The following is a 25,240-nucleotide window of genomic DNA, read 5'->3' as shown; positions in this document are numbered from 1 at the left end:
TTTGCGGCCTCAGAGTGGTCCATTTTCCAGGGTGGCAAGGTGCAAGGGGCAGCAGCTGTGCAACTTGAGTTTATAGGCACATTGGGTATTGCCCCTCCCACTGACTGATGTCACCTGAGCTGACCACTGTGCTAAGAGTTGTTCCTTTAGCAAAGGCAAGAAAATGGGACAAAGGTGGAGAGGGGTGTCTGGTGACCCTACAAGAGGATGGATATAGCTTTCTCCTTGGATCAACTAATGCTCCCCCCCCACACCCACGGTTAGTTGTTAATTGCTCTCTCTAGAATTAGTGTTGGCAGTCAAGTCAGTGAAGGAGCAGAAGCCATCTAAATTAAAACAAACTTTGGAAAAGGAAACAGGTTTGGCCTTGGAAAGCAGGTGCAAAAGTATTTTTTTGCAAGCATATGCCACAAAATTAAAAAGAAAATACATTCAATGACCTAAGCATGGCTGCCATAGATTGGAAATAAATTCTGAAAGAAAAAAAAAATCACTGTTATGGCCGTTTTACTAGTGATGCTTTTAAATAACAAGCATTTCGGTTATCCCATGCATTTTATTTTTATTGTTTGTGGAGCGAGCAGGAATAAACTCATTAAGCACTCAATTTGCAGCCATCTTCAATGTTACAATAAATGTAATTAACAATTTATAAGACCAGATTTTAAAAAGGAGATGTAAAATGCATTACTATCTAACGGTGGATCCAAAGTGAATGCAAAATAAATAGCTTGTCTCTTTTGTATACTTTTTTCTTAAAGTTTGTAATTTCTCACATATGGTCAACATATATCTTTGATTTAGAGCAATATCATTAATTTGTATAATCCACCTATTTAAATTATGCAGATCGTATGGCGTTCTACATATTCTCAGCCATTTCTCTTTCCCAGCCTAGTTATTTTGCACTTCTTCCATTCCTACAGCATCCGTTTAACGTCCCTCCTCTATAATGCGGTATAATACTCGTGATGACGTAGTATTTGAAGGGTCTATCGACAATCTTGGAATTTCTACTTATTCTGCAATATAAAAACAGTTTTTTGACCCCATACTCCTTAACCGGCTTAGTAATACCCTTATGTGTGTGTCCAGTGGTAAATTATACACTATCGATGTTTGGGCCAACCATGCCTCTTTGAACTGCCAAGTTAACTGAGAAACGTTGAGTGCAATTTTTTCCAAGAATTCATAAGCAAATGATGAAACATGATAACTAATTGAAACCACTATGAGGCTGACAAGGAACTTCTGTTAAAATATTTGAGACATAAATACATTGGACATCGCCTTGGATACACTATATGAAGAATGTTAATATCAAAAACTGAAATGTACAGTATGATGTAATTTCTGAGAACGCTTGGAAAATAATTAAGGATAACAAAATATTTTTAAGGAAACTGGTAAAGCCTTTTAACTCCATACGCTGAATGATTTTGCATCAAGTGCTATATGGTTCAACGGAATAAGATTACATTGAATCAAACTCGTATTTCATCTTTTGCTTATGAATTCTTGGGAAAAACACTCAACGTTTTTCAATTATTCTACAATATTATCAGCTGCTTTTTCATCAGCTCTGGTAGCTTTACTGTTCCTCTGACATTTTCCAACTCCATCTGTCTTTTTTCCAAACTTCTTATTTCAGACTCTGCTCCACATTGCAGTGCATTGCAATGTGATGCTCCGCCGACACTGCTCCAAAAGAGACAGGCCATGTTTTACTGTTGTTTCAGTTAATACTGAAATTATGTATTTTTCACCTTTTCACATTTTTTTCTCTATTTTCTAACGGTTATTTGGTCCAGACATGAGTCAACCCAGCGTTGTTTGAAATGTGCTACCTCTATCTACCCGCATTGTTTTAAGGTCTCGTATGTATTTGTGATTAATGTTGGTGCCCCATTGAAATTGAGTATAGTTTCCAAATATGGACTGTGTGTGGGGCTTCTAGGGAGGCAATTCGATGTTGTTGCCTAGTACGTTGTAGAAACTACCCCCTTCCAACTACTTGGATCTTTGCTGCCCCAATGGGGGTCCTGGGGGGGGGGGCGGCCGACCGAAGGGAGGCCTGCCCCGCCCGGGGGAATTTGGGGGCCGGGAAAAGGGGGGGGGGTGGAGCTGGCGCCGCCCGGGGACGGGTTGGGGTTCTAGTAGCTTTTGGGCTGGGGGGCGGGGCTTTGTTGGGCTCCTTTTGGGCTGGTTTTTGATATCCGGCCTGGGACGCGGCAGAGACACCATTTTAAGTGTGGTGTCTCGGCCGGCGGGCGGGGGTGGCGGTTGGACAATTTTTCGTGGAAGAATGGACTTACTGTAGGTGTGTGGATACAATGGGACATTTTAGGCTTAGGTGAAACGAGAATTTCCCGGCAGGCTGGACATTTCGCAGGAGGTATGCTGGACACATCGCTGGATGAAGGTGGAGCTCGGGAGAGCAGCATGCGGCTCCACGCGGCCGAGCGGATGGGCCGGCTCTGCCTGGTGCGGGCGGTCGAGCTCCCACGTGGGACTAGGTGAGTCACAGCTGCCCCTACCCAAAGGGTCCCTACGGCCGCCGGGGTTTCGTTTTGGGGCAGCACACTTGTCACTAGTATCTTTACTGCCTCATGGATTTTGGTTGCTCGCAATATTTACTGCCTCATGTATTTTGTTTGCTCACGAGTGTCACTATTGCCTTATGTAACGTGACGTATGCTGTGTAATATGTTCTTTTGTAATGTTTCTCATTATGTTTCACCTCAGGGATTTTGGTTGCTCGCAATATTTACTGCCTCATGTATTTTGTTTGCTCACGATTGTCACTATTGCCTTATGTAACGTGACGTATGCTGTGTAATATGTTCTTTGGTAATGTTTCTCATTATGTTTCATTTCTGTTCCGGTTGTGAGGCGCTCTGGCGCCTTCGGGTGGAGTCCGCGCTCTATAGAAAAGCATAAGTAAATAAATACATAAATAATTACTTCTTGGGGGGTGGAAAATTTAATTTACTCCAACCGTTCTGTAAAACCCTAACCTCCTCTATTATTTAATATCTGTACTAAAAACGTGAGCACTGCTGTGTGTCCGGTATTTCAAACAGAAGTATAGAAAGTAAGGCCGGAAGGGGCGGGGTTGTGTGAGAAGCTGCCAGTATCGTTAGATGTTGCTAAGTGTTTTCTGTGCATTAGTTGAAACCTGAAAGACCGCTGCTTCCGGAAATTCCTGTCTGAGGCATTCACTTATCTCCTTATCTATGAAGTCGATGGGGTCACCTGAGGGCGAGGGTGCCTTGCTTGCGCATAGGAATTTGGGGTTTTAGGTATTCACTACGTATGGTAAAACTCAGTGATTACGAGATTGCCACGGGGAATGAGGAATATAACCTGTGAAAAGAGGAATTTACCGCATCTATTTCAGCTATTTTTTAGCTGTCCCGCAATTTTCCACTTGTAAATTGCCAAATTTTACATTGTTACCGTAAAAACTCGAAGTATCGAGTTTTGCGAAAGAATTGGAACTCGACACCCTGAAGACTAAACGGCATAAAGGAGATTAAGTTCGTTTTCATATTTTTTGCGGGTGCGTGCATCGTTTAAAATCCCTTGACGTAAAATTATTTAAGAATGTAACTATTTGCTTTCCTTTCTAAGCACAGCCCAAACATTTGAAAGGCAGATACAACAACAGTTGTGGAATTGCAGAAGGGGCCGGATTATTGCTTCCTTCCAGCATGTGGCTTTTCAGATCGCTAACACTGAGCAGGACTATCTTTGAATGCAGTGAACTCCCGGCTTTTTTCGGCATCACAGCATTCACACTGACCACTGCTTCAGGTCGGTGTATAATCCATGGCGACACGCAGAAGGATTAGGGCGGAGATGTAGAAATCAAAATAAATAAATACATAAATGAATAAATAAAAGTAAAAATTCTGAGGACGCGTGTACTATAGAAGTGAATCCGTCGATGGTGGTCCATATGGAAGCTATACCCCATTAACAGTGTGATAGTCTTTTTAGCGCTGTTATGGTCCTGACAGGGGGCATGACTGCAAAATAGGGGACAGGATTGACCAAATTATCCGACAGGAACCGCAGAATGAATGCGGGTCTCGCCGACACAACCGCGGCTACACATTCCACACACCTGGTCGGACACGGTGACGTTTCCTTAATACCGCGATGTTTCTGTGAATCTCCCCTTTTTTAGCTGCCCGAGCCGACACCGTGCTCTGCTCGCCGGGCCCTGGAGGAAGTTACTCATTTCTAGACACCTGCTTTCAGAGGGTGCCTTTTATTTACCCCGAGGCTGTGTCACAGACACCGCCTTTGAGGAAAGTGGCCGGGCTGCAAGTGTGCAAAAGTGTGGGCAGTATAACTAAACACGAACAACTTGATGCGGATTGTCAGCAGGGCGGGCTGGCCACGCCATGTCTTTGTTTAGGCCCTGACAGCGGGTTGTGTATTCTGCGCGTCCCCGTGATTTCTGCGTTTCGCCGCGGTCACGCACATTTAAATCACGCGCAAGCCCACAGCAGGTACCGAGACGGGTCCCTGTCGGGCCCAACATTTTCGTCCTCGCTCTCTGAATGGAAAGAAATCTTACCCTGCAGCGGTACACTGTTTTTGACGTAACTTTTATTTGTTTGCAGTTATATAGGGTTGAACTCGAAGTGCCTTCCCTGAGCAGCAACAAGGACATATTTATTTAATTCTGGTAGGCTCTGGCGATTAATTGATTTGCTCAAAAACACTGTACCTTGAGCTGATGCTGAGACTCCAACTTGCTTCCTGAGCGGCAAAGTTGGTAGCTCTCTAGCCATTACGCCACAACCACTCGCACAGGAACCAAAGCATTTTCAATAGTATGTACAACGAAGCCATGGTGTTATGTATGCATGTAGTATATTTATCTTATCCAACTAACAACCTTTGACAAAGCCCATAGTCATGGCTTGTTGTAGGCGTAATGTTACTGGTATACTATAAGTGGAGGCAATAACAGTTGCAGCAAAATACCAGTTAAGCTGAGCACATATTGGTATTTATACGGGGGAACCAAGTGCAGGGGTAGATTGTCTAGAGTGTCTGGGAGGGCTATGGCGTCTTGGAGGACTACACGTTGCTTGGAGCGGCCTGGGTGTAGGTCTGGGGGGGATGGAGTTGTATGTAGGGACACGGGGGGCATTGATAGGGGAGTCGTTCGGGCCTCATTCGGGCTCCAGTGCAGCTTTGTCGGTGACCTGGGTTCTGAAGAGGGTGAAGTCGACCCGTCTCGCAGGGTCGGGGGGTTTTGGCAGAGCGTACTGGATCATTTTCTTGCCGTGATGGTGAACATGGGGGCGTCTTTTAGGTGCTGACTACTTTTGGGGTGTCGGCCTAGGTGCAGGTTTGGGGGGCCCGAGCGGACGGTACGGGCGTTATAGGCGTGAACAGGGCAAGCGTCTCGGTTAGGCCGCGGGCATATCAAGGGCATGTGGGGGTCGTGCGTGGGTGAGAGGTACGTTCTTTGTAGTGGCCTTTTTCCTGGCGGACAGGCTCTGGGGGGTGACGCACTGTGTGGAGGACTTCTCCCTGGGCGCCAGAGGGGACGCACGGTCCCATGTCGGTGTGGTCATTCTCCGTAGTGAGCTCGACTCCATGGTCAGGGAGCGCGCCCGCCGGAGGACAGGGGGGTCGCAACGCGCGGTGGGGTCTGACGCGGAACGGTGACGCAGCCATGTGGGGGGCAGCAGGGTATGGTAGGTGACGGGGGTGTTGGGGGCACTGCGGCAGGGTTTTTTTCCTGGCGGACGGGCCCCGGTGTGGGATGCACCATCCGGAGGGCTTCTCTCTGGTGGGACGGCCGGTTTCGGCAGACTGCCTGCAGGCGCTAGGCGGCTTACCAGCCCTTGTGTTGACAGGGGGGGGCCCTGGGCACCAGAGAGAGGGCACGGCCCCGGTTCAGTGCGGTCATACTTCGTAGGGAGCTCGATTCCGCGACCTGGAAGCACGCCCCGGGGGTGACGTTGACTGAGGGCATGGCCCTATACATTTAGTGAGGAAGGGCATGGCCCTATACATTTAGTGACGGAGGGCATGGCCCTATGCATTGGTGACGGAGGGCATGGCCCTAGGCATTGGTGATGAGGGCATGGCCCTATGCGTTGGTGACTAAGCATGAGCGCAAAATCCGCTACGCTCGCGGATTTTGCGAATTTTCGGTAAATCCGTGATCCGCGAACTCTCGCGAATTTACCGTAAATTCGCAATCCGCGAGCGGCGGATTCCGAGGCCAAAAGTTCAAGCCTTCCTGGCCTGTTGTTGTAAGTAATTTATGATGGCGCCGGCAAGCTGCCAGCGCCATCGTAAAATAGTTACTAAATTAGCTTCAACAGGAAGCACTAATAGATAAAATCAAGCAGGCGCTAGTGCATCTGCTATATTTTATCTATTCGAGCTTCCTGTTGAAGCTAATTTAGTAACTCTTTTACGATGGCGCTGGCAGCTTGCCGGCGCCATCGTAAAATAGTTAACAGGCCAGGCAGCTGTGCCCTCTTCCCAAATATACCATCGAAAATCGGCTGCGATGCTGGACAGAGGCCTTTGCATCCTTGACTGTCACGAGCGCAATCCTCGTGCTGTTCCTGGGGACAGGAGCTTTTATAGCTCACTCAAGGGACCCCTGCGCCCTTCGGCGCTATTGCATAGTAACACACACCTGGTCGCTGTAGACAACTCTCTGGCACTTTAGGCAGCTGTAGTGTAGTGTAGTGAAAGCACTATACATTTAGCCAACGAGGTATGGCACAAAACGGTGGCGTCTTCTTGAATAAATATGAAGGGCAGGGTTCATTCTGGGACGATGGTCCTAGTTGAAGCTTAAATTCAGTGACTCATTCATCGGCCCAAAAAAACAATCGTGAGCGTTGTCAAGGCTGGGCAGCTGTGCCCTCTTCCCAAATATACCATCGAAAATCGTCTGTGATGCTGGACAGAGGCCTTTGCATCCTTGACTTTCACGAGCGCAATCCTCGTGCTGTTCCTGTGGCCAGGAGCTTCTGTATCTTCATCTGCTGCTCTGATCGGTCTCTGACCTTTTATACACACAAGAGGCATGTGCACTCGCATGGAAGCCTCGTCCGTTTGGCCCCGCCCACACACTCGTGGTGTGCACCGTCTTCCCGCCATTTACCCACTATAATAGCTCACTCAAGGGACCCCTGCGCCCTTCGGCGCGATTGCATAGTAACACACACCTGGTCGCTGTAGACAACTCTCTGGCACTTTAGGCAGCTGTAGTGTAGTAAAAGCACTATACATTTACCCAACGAGGTAGCACTTACTGATTATCCAGTAGAAAGTACTCCAGTTGAGTAAAGGTATGGCACAAAACGGTGGCGTCTTCTTGAATAAATATGAAGGGCAGGGTACTTTCTGGCACTGATCGGTCTCTGACCTTTTCTACACACAAGAGGCATGTGCACTCGCATGGAAGCCCCGCCCCAAATCCGCCGATCCGCAAAATCTGCCAAAACGGCGGATTTTGCGGATCCACGATCCGTGAATACGCAAATCCGCGAATCGTGGATCCGCAAAATCCGCCCATGCTTATTGGTGACGAGGGCATGGCCCTATGCATTGGTGACGAGGGCATGGCCCTATGCATTGGTAATGGAGGGCATGGCCCTATACATTGGTGACAGAGGGCATGGCCCTACACGTTGGTGACGGAGGGCATGGCCCTCTACGCTGGTGACGGAGGGCATGGCCCTATACGCTGGTGACGGAGGGCATGGCCCTATACATTGGTGACGGAGGGCATGGCCCTATACATGGGTGACGGAGGGCATGGCCCTGTACGTGGTGACGGAGGGCATGGCCCTATACGTGGTGACGGAGGGCATGGCCCTATACATTGGTGACGGAGGGCATGGCCCTATACATTGGTGACGGAGGGCATGGCCCTGTACGTGGTGACGGAGGGCATGGCCCCATACGGGGTGACGGAGGGCATGACCCTACACATTGGGACGGAGGACATGGCCCTATGGTTAGGGGGGAGGACCTGCCGGCGGTACGAAGGCATTGACCTGACAGCACTGTGTTTGAGGGGGGTCCGCGGCACGCCATATGGTTAGGGGTGTGTTCCTGACGGCTGGGTCATGCGGCACGCCCGGGTTCAAGCGTTGGGGAGTCCTGGGGGGGGTCGAGGACCGTTAGCACGTCCCTCGAGTGGCGGTTCTTCCTAATATATGCGGGAAGAGTAGGAGAACTGTTTGGATTATCGGGGGGTAGGTCAAGCACAATAAAGTATTTAGCCAGGTGGAGAGGCAAATTGACGTTATGCTAATTGTTACTGTTTGTGGATGGTGGGAATCAGTTAGGGGAGGGGGTGGGGGTGAGTCAGGAAATTACATATTTATGAGGTTTAGATTGTGCGGCGCAGGCCAAGGTTGTTATTGTGTAGGATGCACCTGCTTCCAATAAAGCGGCCTTTATCACACCTACATTGAGTCTCGGGTCGGTGCTTTTCTCCCCCCCCTCCCTTTCCCCAATGGGCCCCAATGAGGGTCCTGGGGGGGCGGGCGACCGAAGGGAGGCCTGCCCCGCCTGGGGGAATTTGGGGGCCGGGGAAAGGGGGGGGGGTTGGAGCTGGCGCCGCCCGGGGACGGGTTGGGGTTCTAGTAGCTTTTGAGCTGGGGGGCGAGGCTTTGTTGGGCTCCTTTTGGGCTGGTTTTTGATATCCGGCCGGGGACGCGGCAGAGACACCATTTTAAGTGTGGTGTCTCGGCCGGCGGGCGGGGGTGGCGGTTGGACAATTTTTCCCCTCCCACCCTCCCTGGGACATGTGTAAGGGGGGGCCCCCAAGGGCAGGTATTTCTCTTTTCGGGGGAGTTTCTTTTCAGGGGAGTTTGGGGTTGTCAGGTGATTTTGGGCGCTGTTTTATTGGAGGCTGGTGCAAGGGGGTTTTATGATTGGGTGGGGGGTTTCGCATGTCGCTGGAGCAGGTGTGGGGTGCATTCTGCATGTAGGGGCGGTTCTTCCTAATATATGGGGGAAGAGTAGGAGAACTGTTTGGATTATCGGGGGTAGGTCAAGCACAATAAAGTATTTAGCCAGGTGGAGAGGCAAATTGACGTTATGCTAATTGTTACTGTTTGTGGATGGTGGGAATCAGTTAGGGGAGGGGGTGGGTATGAGTCAGGAATTTACATATTTATGAGGTTTAGATTGTGCGGCGCAGGCCAAGGTTGTTATTGTGTAGGATGCACCTGCTTCCAATAAAGCGGCCTTTATCACACCTACATTGAGTCTCGGGTCGGTGCTTTTCTTCCACCCCCCCTCCCTTTCCCCAATGGGCCCCAAAAATGTTTCAATTATTATTTAGTGTTCAGGTTTCCACGGTTTCACACCTGGCCCCACCCCTACACCAGTGGCCTACTGCCATCCATGTCATCATGGTTTATGAATGGCCTGCGTCTCTAGAGAAAATGGCTGGTCTTTAAAATCACTTTCTCCTAGATTGTATCAACTCGGTGCATCACATGTGGATATTCTTCTGAGATACTATTTCCCATCTTCTGGGCTTCTTGTTAAGTAACCCGGCAGATAATCTCCAGGGGCGTAGCTCCCAGGGGGGGAGGGTTGTTTGGGGTGCTACATCCCCAATACATGTGTTCTCCAGTAAACGGTTGTGTACAGGTGCTAATAGTTGGGTAGGGTGAGATGTCTGCCAAAGTGCAGCTTGGATATTTACATACACACACTCACCCCCCCTCTTCACACACACATTCTCTCTTGTCTCTGTTTTGGAGGTCTGAAAAATGTTGGGTATTCAACAACATTTAATTTTAAGTACTCCTAAGAATCCACACTCCTCCTCCTTTTCACTGCCCATTCAACTTCACCCATGCCCAGCGTTGCAAATATTGGGCCTCATTTATGAGGCCCTATCAAATGAGGCCCTACCAGCACTTTGCATGGACCGAATGTCACTTTTTTGAAGTTCTGGTGGCGCAACGTACGTAATGTGGCTTTTCATGGCCTTATGAATATGTGCCCCTTTGAAGTAGAAAACTGTTTGTAAGGGGCGTTCCATGGGTGTTGCTGAGAGCGTTCCCAGCAACATCCATGGCTTTTTGACACTGGCCCAGATTGACGAGAAATCGCAAGTCTGAAGCAGCGGCAAAACGTAGGCCTCCCCTGACACAACGAGGAGAATGATCTTTATTTCTCTTAGTTTTTCCTTTTTCTATGGCTGCTGCATTCTGCCGCACACATAGAAAGGGGAAAAAACTTCTTGTGGTTGTTTTTGTGCAGGAATTTTTCCCTTCCTGCACAAAAATAATGATCCCCACAACGTAGGCGCCCTTGCACCATCGTGCAAAGGTGCCTGCATTGGTGCATGGCAGTCCATTGTGCGTCGGCGCAGGGGAAAAGGACCAGAATGCACCATATCTAATACATGCCCTACAGCACCCCCCTATGGTGTAACTACGCTGTGACGTAGTAAAGAAACAAGCCTGGCAACCCCAACCACCTTGTTCCCTGGGTAGTTTCAGTATGTCCAGCAACAGCAGTTGCACCAATAACAGCAGGGATAAGAGATGGCTACAGTGACTGGAGGAACCACAGCAGGGGGTACAGCAGACAGAAGGACTCCATAAAGCTGCAGCAGAACCTTTAACCCCTCCCATGCTCATGGCGAGCAGAGCCCGTCATGAGGCACAGTGGAGCTGTGCTCATGACGAGCTGAGCTCACCCTACTCTCCTACATAACCCCCTCCCCCCCCCCCCCCCCCCGGCCAATTCCCGCGCCTGTGCGGGGCGTTCTATTGGAGTGGGCTGAGTCATGACGAGTCAAGCTCGTCATGAGCCCAGCTCCACTGCGCAGCATGACGAGCTGGGCTCGTCACGAGCACCGTGGCGCCGCGCACGGCCCCATTTCCCCCGCACCACGGGGGCATTAGCCCCGCGTGGAAGGGGTTAAAATGTGAACAAGCATCTTGGTCACTGACTGCACTGAGCTAAAGCTCATATATATAAGAGAATGACAGTAAGTGTACTGACGGGGAATGACAATGATAGTCATTTACTAGCTCACCCACCCATACATTTAGCTGACTGGATCAGCACATGATGCAGAGGTCTGCGTGTAACCTACACACACCTCACACTGTTGCTTAAGAGGCACACACTCCTTGAAAGACGGAATGCGTGTTAAGTGAGGCAAGTGTTCTTGTTTCATTGCTGCAGAGGTGTATGTGTTTCTCGATGAAAAGCTTGCATTGCTGCTGCTGAATGTGCATGCACTCTATTAGAGATGGAAGCTCGCATTGTTTCTACCCAAGCTGCCACTGATCTGTGCAGTAACAAATCCCAAACTGCTGCTCATGCTCAGAGGCGCGGTGGTATGAGAAGAGCTCCCTTTAAGTGTCTCCAAGCCTCCTCCATAACTACAATGTGAAAAACAAAACTACAGGTTCCAGAATGCAACTCTGTATTAGCACCTTTTGAACAAAGATGTCAAATACGAATGGGGCCTTTTGGCTGCAATGGGGATTACCTTAATTTTATATATGAAACAGCCAGTCACCGTTTTACAAGGGATTGACTACTCAGAAACTTTAAAACAGTAAAAATGTTTTAGCATATGACTTTCTGCATTCATTGAAGGTAAGGCGTTCAGAGCAGAAGTGCAGAGTGCGCATGCTCGCTTGAAATATTTATGGGCAAACATTTACACTTATCAGAAATAATGTGGCCTGCTTACAAGACGCCCTTCCCAGTACAAGTTGGAATCCACATGGGGTTTGGTGTTAGGATAAGATCTCCTCACCACCCACCACTGCAGCATCGCCTTCCTTTGATAATATCTGCAGCAGAATCTGAAGACACATCACCCTCTCAGCTCGTGCCCATGTTCTATATATACACTCACACTTTGCTGTGATGTAACGCACCTCACCTGCTGACTTTGGTAACACCCTTAGGAATGGATTGGCCTTTTTAAACAAAAAACATATGGGAATGTTGATCCCATCAAATCCCGACCACTTTGGCCTCTGCCACGGTGGTACTTTTGCCATACAGTGTGAGTATCAAAACTGATTCATGAAGCATTTTTTTTTGAGGAGTTGTGTTTTAGTGTAAGCTTAGGTGTGACTTAGGGCCTCGGTTCGAATTCGGCGGACAGGTAACTGCGTCTCAAATGTGACAGATATCTGGTCCACCATATTACAAGTGCATTATATCCAACATATATGCCAACTTTGTAGAAGAGAATAGTGGGAGATTTAAAAAAGGAATCAAGAGAATGTATTTCTCCCATTGACTTCTATTTGAAGCCTGAATCTGGTCTGTTGTCATGGATGGGACTTGTAAGTGTGCTGCTGCAGGATCAGATATCAGAAATGCAAACATACCTTTTGTTTCTTGTCTGTCAGGAGTAGGGCAAAAGCGCCATAGCAAGCAGAGAGAGCGTCACAAAAATAATGTGCAATGTCCTGTAGGAGGAGGTTCCTGGCAATGCATACTACGAGTCAAGCAAGACCTATCCCTGTCGGCTGAAGTCGGCAGAGGAATGGGGTTTTTGCTTGCAGGAATCGGGTGGCGGGAGATTAGCCTTGAAACCTGTAGTCTCCTACCTGAATTGGGACACTTGGCATGTACGATCAATGGCACTTGTAATAGGAGGGATGGGATCTCCATCACGTTTGTTACAGAGTAACGTGTCCACCAAACTCTAAATCAGGCCTCAACCGTGAATCTGCTAGGAGCAAGATCTGCTCAGTCATAAAAAGTGCTGCAAACCCCAAAACTTAATCTCTGAATGCAGCCTCTTAAATCCTATGTATTTTGAAATGCATTTTACTAATGCATACATTTGTATTCTAGCTCCAGAGCTCCACCTTTTGGACTCTTTCAACCTTTCAAGTTAGCTGCAATGAATTCTACCAACTAGAGATTGTGCTGTAACAGTTCCATCACTACAGTAAGGTGACTAACATTTGAAAACCAAAAAACATTTCACAAATCTAAAGTAGGACTACAATTTAACATGACCAATGGTTACAGAATGACTTAAAAAAACAGTGCTCATCAACATAGAAATTACAGACAACGAAGCACTAAGGTAAATTCATTAAATGTAAATTTTATTATGAGTATCATCAATGCTAATTAAATTGATTTCTAAAAAGTCTGATTACTAATCATACATTAAAATACATAAAAGTTTGCCTCCCTCCGTGTCCAGCGGACCCTCTCCTAAAACCAGGTCAGTGACAACAAATCCAGGACACCTGCTCATCATACACAATATTCACAGAAGATATCTCTTAAAATCCCACTGTGCACAGCAAATTCTCAAATGACACTAAGCACAGTCGGCTGTCCATTCAGAAAGCCTATAGTGCAGTGGATCACTCCACTCACTTGCTTCACACTCAAGATATCTTCAGGGCAGTATGAAAAGGTCTCTTTACACATTAATCCAGAGACGTTTTAAGGCATGGGCAAAGTTGGCAATTGCCCAGGCTCCCACCTTCTAAGTGGCCATGGGAAAGTGATTTTTCTCTCTCTCTTTCTCACCTCAGTTTCTCTACTTTAGCCTACCTCTGACTAGTTCTCTCTACTGAGTTGTATTTTAAGGAGGTTTGGGACCTCAGCAAGACATATTTACCTCTGATTCCTTTTCTGAAAGCTTAACATAAAATTCACTATTGGATGGCTTCCTGGAGCCGTGAAATAGCAGAAAATGTGTAGTGATATTTGTTTGAAACTGGGGGCCCCAAAAGACATCTGGCCCAGGATCCCATAAATCCTTAAGATGTCACTACATTAACATTTACAAGAATGTTCACTCTTCATAAACATTTACAAGCAGGCCCCAGCACTCAGATGAACTCTACCACAACACACAGCAGAGCTATAGGGAGCTAGCTATAGGGAGCTCAGAAGCAACACCTTCCTGAAACTCTGAAATTGGCAATTTACATCTTGGCTACCAAGTCTCAACGCTTACTGTGTGTTAGACCAGGCATTCTTGGTGTGGTTTCCCCTGACTTTTTGCCTCTATCACCTGTATTTTTACTGTCTGCTGGACTCTTACCACTGCTGATCAGTGCTAAAGTGTAAGTGGTCTCTATGTAAAACGTGATTAGGATTGTTTATCCATGATTGGCTTGCTTGATTTACCTGTCAGTCCCTAGTAAAGTACACTGTGTTTGCCCAGGGCCTCTGAGCCTAGTACTACTAGTGTGCCTGCAGCACTGAATGTGCTACCCACAAGAGTAGTCCTGTAACCATGTCTCTGGCATGCCATTGCAGTGTCTGCGAGTGCAGGTTTAAACTGTCATGATCACCTGGCAAGTGCACCCACTTGCCAGGCCAAAAGCTTCCCTTTTATTACATGTAAGGCTCTCCTAAGGTAGACCCAAGGAAGCCCCATGGGCGCAGTGCATTGAAAAGGTACGGCTGATATGTTTTACAAGTCCTGACAGGGAAATACTGCCAATTTCATTTTTCACTATTGCAAGGATTATCTCTCCCTTAGGTTATCATTGGAGCTTCCTTGTAACATATTAGTAGTGTAACTTTCAATTGGGAAGAGGTAGAGATTTGGAGTTTGGGTTTCATGAGCTCAGAATTTAAAAACACATCTTATAGTAAAGGTGGTTTTTGAATTGTGTGTTTAAAAATTGCACTTTTAGAAAGTGGGCATTATTTTGCTTTACCATTTTGTTCCTATGGCTGCCTGTGGAATCTACATCTGGTCTAGGCTGACAGTTGGGATGTTTGTACATTCACTCTAGACAGTCTCGGAAAGGGAGATGCGGTGTGCCCTGTATATCCTGATTTCCCATCACCAGGCTTATGGGCCTTCCTGAGCTAGAGTAGTGGGAGAAGTGAATAGGGCTGTGCCTGTCCTCTCACAATGCTGCCTCTGTCCCCCTGTAGTGCGTCTGAAGCCAAGACAGGGCAGGGCAGGATCTGTACACTACAAAGACTATCCTTTGAAGTATGCCTACGTTAAAGGCCAAAGGGGTATAAGTATTGGACCTGTAACCCCAGACTTTTAGAACACTTCTAGATCAAGAGGAGACTCTGCCAAGAGGAAGAGATGGAAAGCTGTCAGGAGGAATACTGCCCCTTTGCTGTGTTGCTTTGCTGTGTTGGCATGCAGTTGCTGCTTCTGTCTTGGAGAAGAAAAGGACTGGACCTTGCTTTGGTATCCTATTCGAGAACATTCTCCATGAGCTTGTATGTGCTTGCCACCTGTTAAGAAGTTTCAGGGACATCAAAGACATCCTGTGCAGACCCCCTGAACTCCTCTGCTGGGAGTCCAAACCTGCCAAGTGGTGCCAACTCCAGTTCTGGGCCCTTAGAGGTGATTTGCCTGCTTCAAAGACTCAAAATATACACATCACCCTTTTCCTGCAAGCTTGCGGTGCGGTTGAAAATCCAACGTATAGCCACGGTGCAGCTGAAAAACCAACGCAGAGCTTGTTCGTGGCCATAAGCAGCCCGAGTCCAGAGCACTGTGTCGTCGACGTCTGAGACCCTCGGTCCGACTCCAAAGCAGGCCCTAGCTGTGCAGCTGAAGGAATCGATGCATCACCAGTCCGCTGCTGGAAGCATCAACGCAGCGCCTGCTGTGCCGCATCTACCCCAGCGCACCTGGATTTCCACACATCGTACCTGGGCCCCGAATAAAAGGACTGACTCTCGGATTTTGTCGCATCGCTTCTCCTCTCAGTGAGGAATCGACGCAACAATTCTCCAGTGAGAGTGCAGCAGAACGGATGACTCCAGTCCCCTAGGACTCCAGAATCAACGCATCACTGTGTTTTCCAACACTTCTCTCGTTTGTGGCTATATTTTTTCTTGGATTTTGACGCATCAAAGGTACTTTGTGCTGGTGATGAGACAAAATATTGAGTTGTTAATATCGACTTGCACAAATATATAGTCAAAAATATCGACGCATCAAAGGTACTTTGTGCTGGTGATGAGACAAAATATTGAGTTGTTAATATCGACTTGCACAAATATATAGTCAAAAATATCGTGACATTGAAATATTGTCAGCAAGAATATCATTGTTAAGAATATCAATTTTATGGTAAGTAATATACAATATTGTATATTACTTACCTTAAAATATTGAGGTTATTAATATTGATTACAATAATATAGTTGGTCATAACATCGATTTTTAATTATTGGTATGTATTTTGGTATATATTTCAAATGCATAGGATGTAATTTGTTTGTATAATGATTGTTTATGCTTTTTAATGTATTTGTAAATTTTTTAGTAGTTATTACATTTTATTTAAGTAATTTTTATTTTAAGTACCATAGTGGGTTTATAGAGGGTACAGGGTGGGAACTATTTTAATTATGATAAATTGATTATTATTATGTAATCAATAATAATTATGTATGTGGTAAGCTTTTGGCATGGAAAGCAAAGAAGGACCTGGTTCGAAACTTTATTAAGGAAATTAGAGTGGATGGGTCTGAAGGGGACATAGCTTTTACAGATAGTGGGGAGATTGCAGAAGCTTTTTTTGAGCACTTCTCCACGGTTTATAAGGAGGAGTTAGTACCAGATCTACAAGAGGTGACAGCATGGGTACAGTTAATAAAGCCACTTCCAGTCCAATATAAACAGATTTTGAATTCAGAAATTTCACTGATGGAGGTGGAAAAAGCCATAAAGAATGGTAAGAGAGGTAAGGCCCCGGGACCAGACGGTCTCCCTCTGGAGGTCTATACGGCCCTGATTGGTTCAATTGCTCCTCCATTACATCGATTATTTAATAACATCTTTAGAGGAGACACAGTGATGCCGGAGTCTTGGAATGAGGCGGTAATAGTTCTGATCCCAAAACCCGGCAAATCACCCAAATATTTAGATGCATACAGGCCAATATCATTATTAAATAATGATTATAAACTATTCACTAAAATTATGGTCGATAGATTGAGTCTAGTTATCTCGCATTTAGTTCATGAGGACCAAAAGGGATTTATGAAGGGTAGATATCTAAAAGAACTCACTTTCTCAGTGGTTGGCGCAATAGATATGGCTACAGTTTTTAATCTTCCCCTTGCTCTTATTGCCCTCGATGCCGCTAAGGCGTTTGATCGCGTGAATTGGCTTTATCTGAAGAAACTCATTCAGCATTTAGGACTAGGTCCAAGCTATACCAACACCTTGCTATCATTATATAGCTCCCCTACCTCTAAGGTGCTTGTCAACGGCATTTTGACACCCTCCATTAGGGTAATGAGGGGTACGCGTCAGGGATGCCCCATTTCTCCATTATTATTTAATTTGTATATAGAGCCACTTGCTTGTAGGATTAGAGCTATGGATACAATAGCTCCTTTTAGGGCAGGTGAATGGAACAAGAAGATTGGTCTCCTCGCGGACGATAATATTATTTTCACTTCAAACTTGAAAGAGTCAATGGGAAACTTATTTAAGCTCACTAAAGAATTTGGCAAGGTTTCAGGGTATGAAATCAATGAGAGCAAAACAGAGCTAATGGCATGGAACTTGGATACGGAGGACATTAAATGTAAGAAGGAGATGAGATTCCTAGGCGTGATAATAACGCAGAATATAGCGGATTTAACAAAAACAATTTTTTTTAGGGTGAAGAAAGAAATAGGGATTACATTGCGAAATTGCAGTCATCTACCTCTCACCCTGATTGGTCGTACTAACTTGATTAAAATGGTGATTTTACCAAAACTTACTTTTCTGTTTGAAACAATTCCCTGGGACTTTGACAAGAATGGGCTTAAGAGATTACAAAGCGAGATTTGTTCTTTCATTTGGGCCTCTAAGGGATCTCGCCTATCTTGGAAGAAAATTAGAAGAAGATGGGACAAGGGCGGGCTGGCAGCCCCAGACTTTTTGTTGTATGACTGGGCTTTTCGTTTAAAAAATTTGAGAGAGCTTATGGGAGTACCGAAGGCTACAACCAACGGGTGTATCTTTTTGGCTATGTTAAGCTTGAGCAACTATGATGAGGATGGATTCATGTATAAATTTTCAGACCCAAAATTTTTCAAAAAGGTGAAATTGAAAACTTTACGGGAAGCGGCAGAGCTCTGGTATAAAATCAGGAAACAAGCAAAGTTGAGTTATTATGGGTATAGGTCGTCTATTTGGGATACACCAGGAACACCGTCTTGGGCAGAGGATGCATTGGCTATCCCGTTGAGAATAGCAGGCTTAAAAACTTGGGGAGACCTATTCCCAGAAGGAAAGCTGATTGGCTGGATACGAGGGGCACAGGTGTGGGGTAAAGGGTTATCTAAATTTAAATACTTGCAGATGCAAAGTTGGGCAAACAAGTTGGACACAGTTATCGGTCTCCAGAATGACTTTGAAGACAAAATATTTCTACCACAACCATTTAAGAAGGAAGTCGCGATATGGTAGTGGGCAATGGTGGAGATGGAAGATGGCCCGTTTACACTGCCGGAACTGCTATGGGGAGATTGCTTGCCGGACATCGCTACAGAAAACCAATGGCAAGTAATGATGACTATACTTTATAAAACTGTAAAATCTGCAAATTTAAGGCGGAATGTTCTGTTTACTATCCATAGAGCCTATTGGACTCCCCGTAGACTATCGAAGTTTAAGGCCGGCGGACGGGTTGGGTGCCCAAAGTGTAGAAATATAAATGTGGACGACCTGCACATGTTCGTGGAATGCTCGAATATCAGGGAATTTTGGGAGGCGGTAAGCAACTGTTTGTCAGAATCAATTGGCTGCACGATAGAGGTAAGCCCTGAATTAATTATTACTGGGAGACACGATCTACAGGATAATAGAATAAATGATAAAGTAAAGTTAGTCTTTTATGGCGTTCTGCTTGCTCGCAGGGAAATCTGTAAGGTATGGGTAGAAGCTATGGCACCGACACTTATGGATTGGTTAAAGAGCATGAGATATTTTGCGACACTAGATTCCAAGGGTCGGATGAACAAGAAGCATAGATTTTGGTCACTGTTTTTGCAACATTTTGGGTAAGGAGTGGGCCTTCGCCTTGGCATATTGTAAGAGATCAAGACACAAAAGAAAAAAAAAATCCTATGATTAAGGCCTTGGCCTATCTCGCAGGCGTGTGGAGTAGGTCCGTCCTTCGTGAAGGCGGAGACGGAGACCGGGCTGCGGCCTCCAGTAGGGCTGTGCCATTGTTCTACAGGGCGGTATAGAGGGCTTTGGCCCAGTGCAGGCTGGAGAGTCGCATAAGCCCGAGTCTATAGCCAGCATATGAGATAAAAGCCCAGGGCGGAAACAATCGAACATTGGGTGGCGTAAAGGCTAATGAGGATTAAAAAAATAATAATAATAATAATAATTATGTATTTAATAATTAATTATGTTAATAGTGTAATTCCTTTTTTAAATTCAAATTTCCTTTGTGGGTTGTGGGGTTTATAGGGGTTTAGGGTTGGAAGTAATTTAATAATAATTAATTAATAATTTATTGTTAATTAATGCAAAATATTTAATTGATAATTATGTTAATAGTGTAAAAAAAATCATTTATATTTTTTATGTGGGTTGTGAGATTTGTAGGGTACAGGTTGCGAAGTAATTTCATTGCAATTAAATAATAATTAATTGTTTATTAAGCGCAAAGAGACCTGTTGGTGATTATGCGCTATACAAACGCCAGTTGACGTTAATATTAGCTATTTATTTGATAATAGTGTTAATTGTGTACTTTTAAAATTTTCGGTGTGAGGTTTGTAAGGGTGGGCAGAATTTGCATAGTCGTGTTGCTCAAAGTTCAGCGAAACAGTAAAAAATCTCCACAAGCTACCCAGAATTCTGCAAGTACGTGGAATTCCTTATCCTGCCCTTTCATGTTGCGTCTTACCTGTTTGGGAAAGATGTTTGAGTGCTTGGGGGGAAAATATCTTGCAAACTTGCCCATTGCGGTCACCAATTGAAACGGCCATCTTGTTTCACTTGTCCCGCCCGCTCGCGATGCGTGTTTCCTATTTGCGAACGCGGATGTCCGATGGCACGTCCGAATGACGTGTTCAGGATCGCACACTCTCATAGGATCTCGTGGCGCACGCGAACAAATAGGAAAACTCGTCGGCGACCGCAGGGATCCCGGTAAGTGGCTTCCACGCATGCGGACACACATTTTGAAAGCGCCAACAAGGAAAAAATTCTGCTACGCCGCGCATTGCGATATTTTCGGCAATTCCGCGTTCCCTGCGGAATTGCCAAAATTCCACAAATTCCGCGAGTGGAGCGGAATTTACCGCCCTTGGTTAGGGTTTGTAGGGGTACAGGGTGGGAAGTAAGGGGTCGATTATGTTGGCGGTGAATCCGCATCCTCTGGGCCGGTGGAAGCCACCGCCGGCCCGGAGGATGCGGATTCACCGCCGCGGACATTGCAAACACCCACCGCGACATTAGGATGCCGGTGGGATCATCGGCGGACGGCAAGATGGTCCGCTGCTGATCCGCAGTGTATGCACGCAAATATGGTGGCGTTGTCTGCAAGACACCGCCAGCCATATTAGGTTGCAGGCAGAAACATGCTTTTCCACGGCGGCTTTTCCGCCGTGGAAAAGCATGTGGTCTTTTGTGTTTGGGGGCCCGTTGCGGGCCCCCAGGGTGTTGGGGGGTGGGGGGTGCACATGGGGGGTACCTATGGTACCCCCCTGCTTTGGCATGCACAAGGTGGCCGACACCACGCGGTGCCTGCCAAGTTGTGCATGCCAAAGTGAAACATGAATATTTTACATTGCGGCGGGTGCTGCTCAAAGCAGCACCCGCCGCAATGTAAAATATACGGATGTGACCGCCAGGGTGGCGGTGACATCCTACTTGCTACGGAGGGACCACCGCTGCCCCTGCGGTCGGTCCCTCCACCTCGGGGGTGGCGGACGGACGCAAGTCTGTCCGCCATCCTAATCGACCACTAAATTTGAATAATTAATGTTTGTATATATTTTTTAATAATGATCCTCTAATTTTTTATTAATTATGTTAAGTGTGTAGTTAATTCTTTATTATATTTTATGAGTTTGTTGTATATTCTGTGGAGGCATATTGTGGAAAGTAGAATAAATTCAGTTAAATAATAATACATTTTTAAGTATTGACAATTAGTTTGTTGATAAATATTTATGCTAATAGTGTAAATAATTAGCTTTTTTAAGTTAAGTTTTAGGTGTTGGTTGTAAGTTCTGTAGGGGTATATGGTGGGAGGTAACATAAATAACGTATTTTATAAATTATTTTTTTGTTAATAAATAATTTTCAAATAAAAATATAATTTTTTATATGACAATTATTTTTGGATTTAACTTTTAATAATGTTTGTAATTATTTATGATATGTATTTAAAATTATTATATATGTTTATTTTTAGCAATGTTTATTTGAAATATTTTTGTTTTTAATATTTATTTTTTGTTGGTTTGTTTAGAAATTATTGTATTGGTTATTAGTTGGAATGTGTTTGTTTCTATGCAGTACTGACTGCAGTGTGAATATTATTTTTTTTCTTCCACAATCCAACACTTTCCATACTGTTTCACTGACTGGAGTGGGAATAGTAATGTTGCCCCTCTGTAATTTAACACTTTCACGACTGTTGCACTCATTGGGGTTGAAATAGTAAGTTTTACCCCTCCGTAAACCAACACTTTCCCTACTGACTGGAGTGGGAATACTAAAATTTTACCCCCCAATCAAACACTTTCCCTACTGCTGCACTGACTAAGTGGGAATATCAAATTTTACCCCTCCGCAATCAAACACTTTCCCTAGTGTTGCACTCACTGGGGTTGAAATAGTAAATTTTACCCCTCCGCAATCCAACACACTCCCTACTGCTGCACTGACTGGAGAGGGAATAGTGCATTTTACGCCGCTGCAACCCAACACTTTCCTTACTGTTACACTCAGTGGAGTGGGAATAGTACATTTGACCCCTTTGCAGTTAAAACACTTTCTCTACTGTTGCAGTTATTGGAGTAGTAATATTACAATATATTTCTCTGCAATCTAAAATTTCTTCTAGTGTTGTAATAATTGTAGTGGGAATAGCACATGTTAGTTCTCTGCAATATAATATCTTATCTAATTCTGTAATTTTTGTAGTGAGAATAGTAAATTTTACTTTTGCGGGATGTAACAATTTTATTACTGTTGTGTTGTGTGAGGAGGGGGTAGTACATTTTAGGGTTGATTCCGATTCGGTAAAATCCCCTACGAATAGCCGTAGGGAGCATATTTCCCGTACGAATCATACACCTTAAACGTCCCCGTATGTACGATGAAGTACGATCCTATCCCAAAGCAGATCTCCGTACGAATTGTTATCGTACGAAAGAGCATACGACTTAAAAATCCGTACAAATCGCATTCGGAACACCCAGTATGCGACGTCCGTACGGATTGAAGCAGCTTTTTCCGACCCAGCAAGTACGATTCGTCACGTCAACACTCCGTACGACTCTTTTTCTACGGGAGCTCAAAACGTCCGTAAAAGCAGATTTCGACTTGAACCGCGTACGAAACGGACCCCCCCAGGTACGCGAGTACACCCCATGATTGCAGGGGTACGGTGCATAAGGGTACGTTGCATAGGTGTACCGTGCGTAGGGGTATGGTGCATAGGGGTAAGGTGCATAGGTGTACGGTGCGTAGGGGTACGGTACATAGGGGTACGGTGCGTAGGGGTACGGTGCATAGGGGTACGGTGCGTACCCCCATGATTGCAGGTGTACGGTGCATATGTAATTGTGTAGCTCTCCGTACGAATTGCTCATGCGACGTTTCTGTACGAATCGTGTTCTCGCTCCCCGGTCCGGATCGTACTTGTCGGGTCGTACAGCATGTTTACGATTCGTACGGTTCACCGTGAGGGTCCGTATCGTACGGATTTTCCCTTGCTTTTCGTACGGTTTGCAAAGATTCAGACGTATTTTTTTCCTACGGATCGTACTACGCGATTCTGACGGATTTGTACGATTCGTACGGAAAGGGCTACAAATTCGAATTGTCGTATGGATTAGTTTCCCGAATTGGAATCGACCCCTATATATTTAATCAGTATCAGATTTTGTTTATTTTTGTTTCAGTTGTAGTGGGAAAATGATATGTATTCATTTAGATTTTTAATAATTAATTTTATATTGTTTCAATTCATATGATTATGTTTTTGTTTATTTAGAAGAATATTTATAATTTTTATTTTTACTTGTTTGTAAATTGTTTTTATTAAATCATAAAAATATGTATGACTTCCACCTGTGAGCAAGGCAAGGGTGCTGGAAAATTAGGAATATGGAATATGGAAGCAGGCGCTGCTGAACTTTTAAATAAATCTCGTCTGGAATGCTAATGCAGCGAAAATGAAACAGCATGAGGAAGGGACTCAAGCAGGCTGATACCCTGCTAATGAGCACGAGGATTTCCAGTTCTTCATTGTGAAGAAACTGTACAATGCACTATGGGAGCTGTAGTGTTTTCCTCCAACAAGTGATCCAACCTTCTGTTTAAAGCACGCCCAAGCGCACTTTGCGTCTTTCTTCCACCTGTGAGCAAGGCAAGGGTGCAGAAACATTAGGAATATGGAAGCAGGCGCTGCTGGACTTTGAAATAAATCTTGTCTGCAGTATTGGGCCTCAAGCTGTGTTCTTCCCTTGGTGGTGGTTTGATGGGCTGCTCCGTGCTCATTATGTTGAGGCTGCCCTGCAGGGTCCGGGGCTCCGGAACGGGGAAAATGTTGTGTGGTATTTAAATGAGGAGCCTGACCCACTCACGCGCCCAGCCTACTTAGGAATGCTAATGCAGTGAAAATAAGACAGCGTGAGGAAGGGATTCGAGCAGGCTGATACCCTGCTACGATCGTGCTGGAGAAAGGCGTTTGTTCAAAGTCACACTGAACTTTTACATCTACTCACCTGACTGTGTTTTATTTTTCCTCTTGAACATCAGTGCATGTGCCGATTTTTAACTTGCCAATATGGTAATGAGCACGAGGATTTCCAGTTCTTCAATGTGAAGGGACTGTACAATGCACTATGGGAGATGTAGTGTTTTCATCCAGTCATGTGATCCAACCTTCTGTTTAAAGCACGCCCAAGCACACTTTGAGTCTTTTTAGGTCTCGCCTCTCAATGCGCATGCGCATTGAGCGGAGCGAGACTATAGGGGCTTAAACAGAGGTTTACCTAGCTGGCGATTTGATGCTGTGCCCGTGCGCTTTTAGGTCAATGCGCAAGCGCATTGACCTAAAATGCGCGTGCACAGCATCAAATCGCTAGCCATCTGTTCCCCAGCAGCTCTTCCCGCTCCGCCCCACAAGCTTCCCCTCAGCCGCACTCCTCCCACACCTTTGAAGTGAAGCTTAGCTTCACTTCAAAGGCCCCTGCTGCTTCACACTATTCACGGCCGCCAGGACGTGTCTCTCCCTCATCGCTGCTCTCCCCGCTCCGCCCCCTGCTGCGGCCGTGTCGCATGTCTCCTCCCCCCTCCCCACAGCAATGCCTTCCGTCTTGTTATCTACCTCCTTCTAAACTCTGCCTCCATGCCCCTGCCAGTCTCTTTCTTTCTCTGACTCTGTAGGTCTCTGCCAACTCTGTATCTGCAAATCTGTTACTACCTGTCTCTGTCTTTGCCTCAGTCTGTTGCTGTTGAGATCTTTCTATGGCTGTTCGTTAGTTTCTGTCTCTGTTGTACTTGTCTGACTCTGCTTATCTCATTCGGCCTTAGTCTGGCTCTTTCTTTGCCTCTGTCTGTCGCCATCTCTCTGCCAACCATTCCCTGTCTCTCTCTCTGTCTTTGCCTCCGTTTCTGCATGTTTGTCACTCTCTCACTCTGTCTTCCTCTGTTACAGCCTTCCTGTCTCCGCTTGCCTCTGTCTTTTAGTTCTTTTAGTGTGCGGCCCTGCCTGGGTATCTTTGCTTCTGTCGGCCTCTGTCTCTCAATGTTCGTCACCCCCCTCTCTCCGCCCCGTCACGGGTCTCCAAGCTCCGTCTCGTGCCCGCTAGCGCAGTCACTTTCATCTCTCTTCCTTCCTCTGCCCCTGATGGTTTTTTCTCCTCCGTCGGCTGTTCCTTACCCCAGTTTCCCTTCCTCCTCGCCTCTCCTATTTCTTTATCTAAGCCCCTCGTATTCTCTTCTCCACCTCTCCATCACTCCTTTCCTTTTTTCCACCATAAATTACCCTTCCCCCGACGCTCTCCTTCCAGCTTCTATCCC

This window comes from Lissotriton helveticus, chromosome 7, assembly GCF_964261635.1.
Source record: "Lissotriton helveticus chromosome 7, aLisHel1.1, whole genome shotgun sequence".
NCBI lineage: Eukaryota > Metazoa > Chordata > Amphibia > Caudata > Salamandridae > Lissotriton > Lissotriton helveticus.
The sequence above is the reverse complement of the archived record's forward strand: the minus strand, read 5'-3'. Positions refer to the sequence as shown.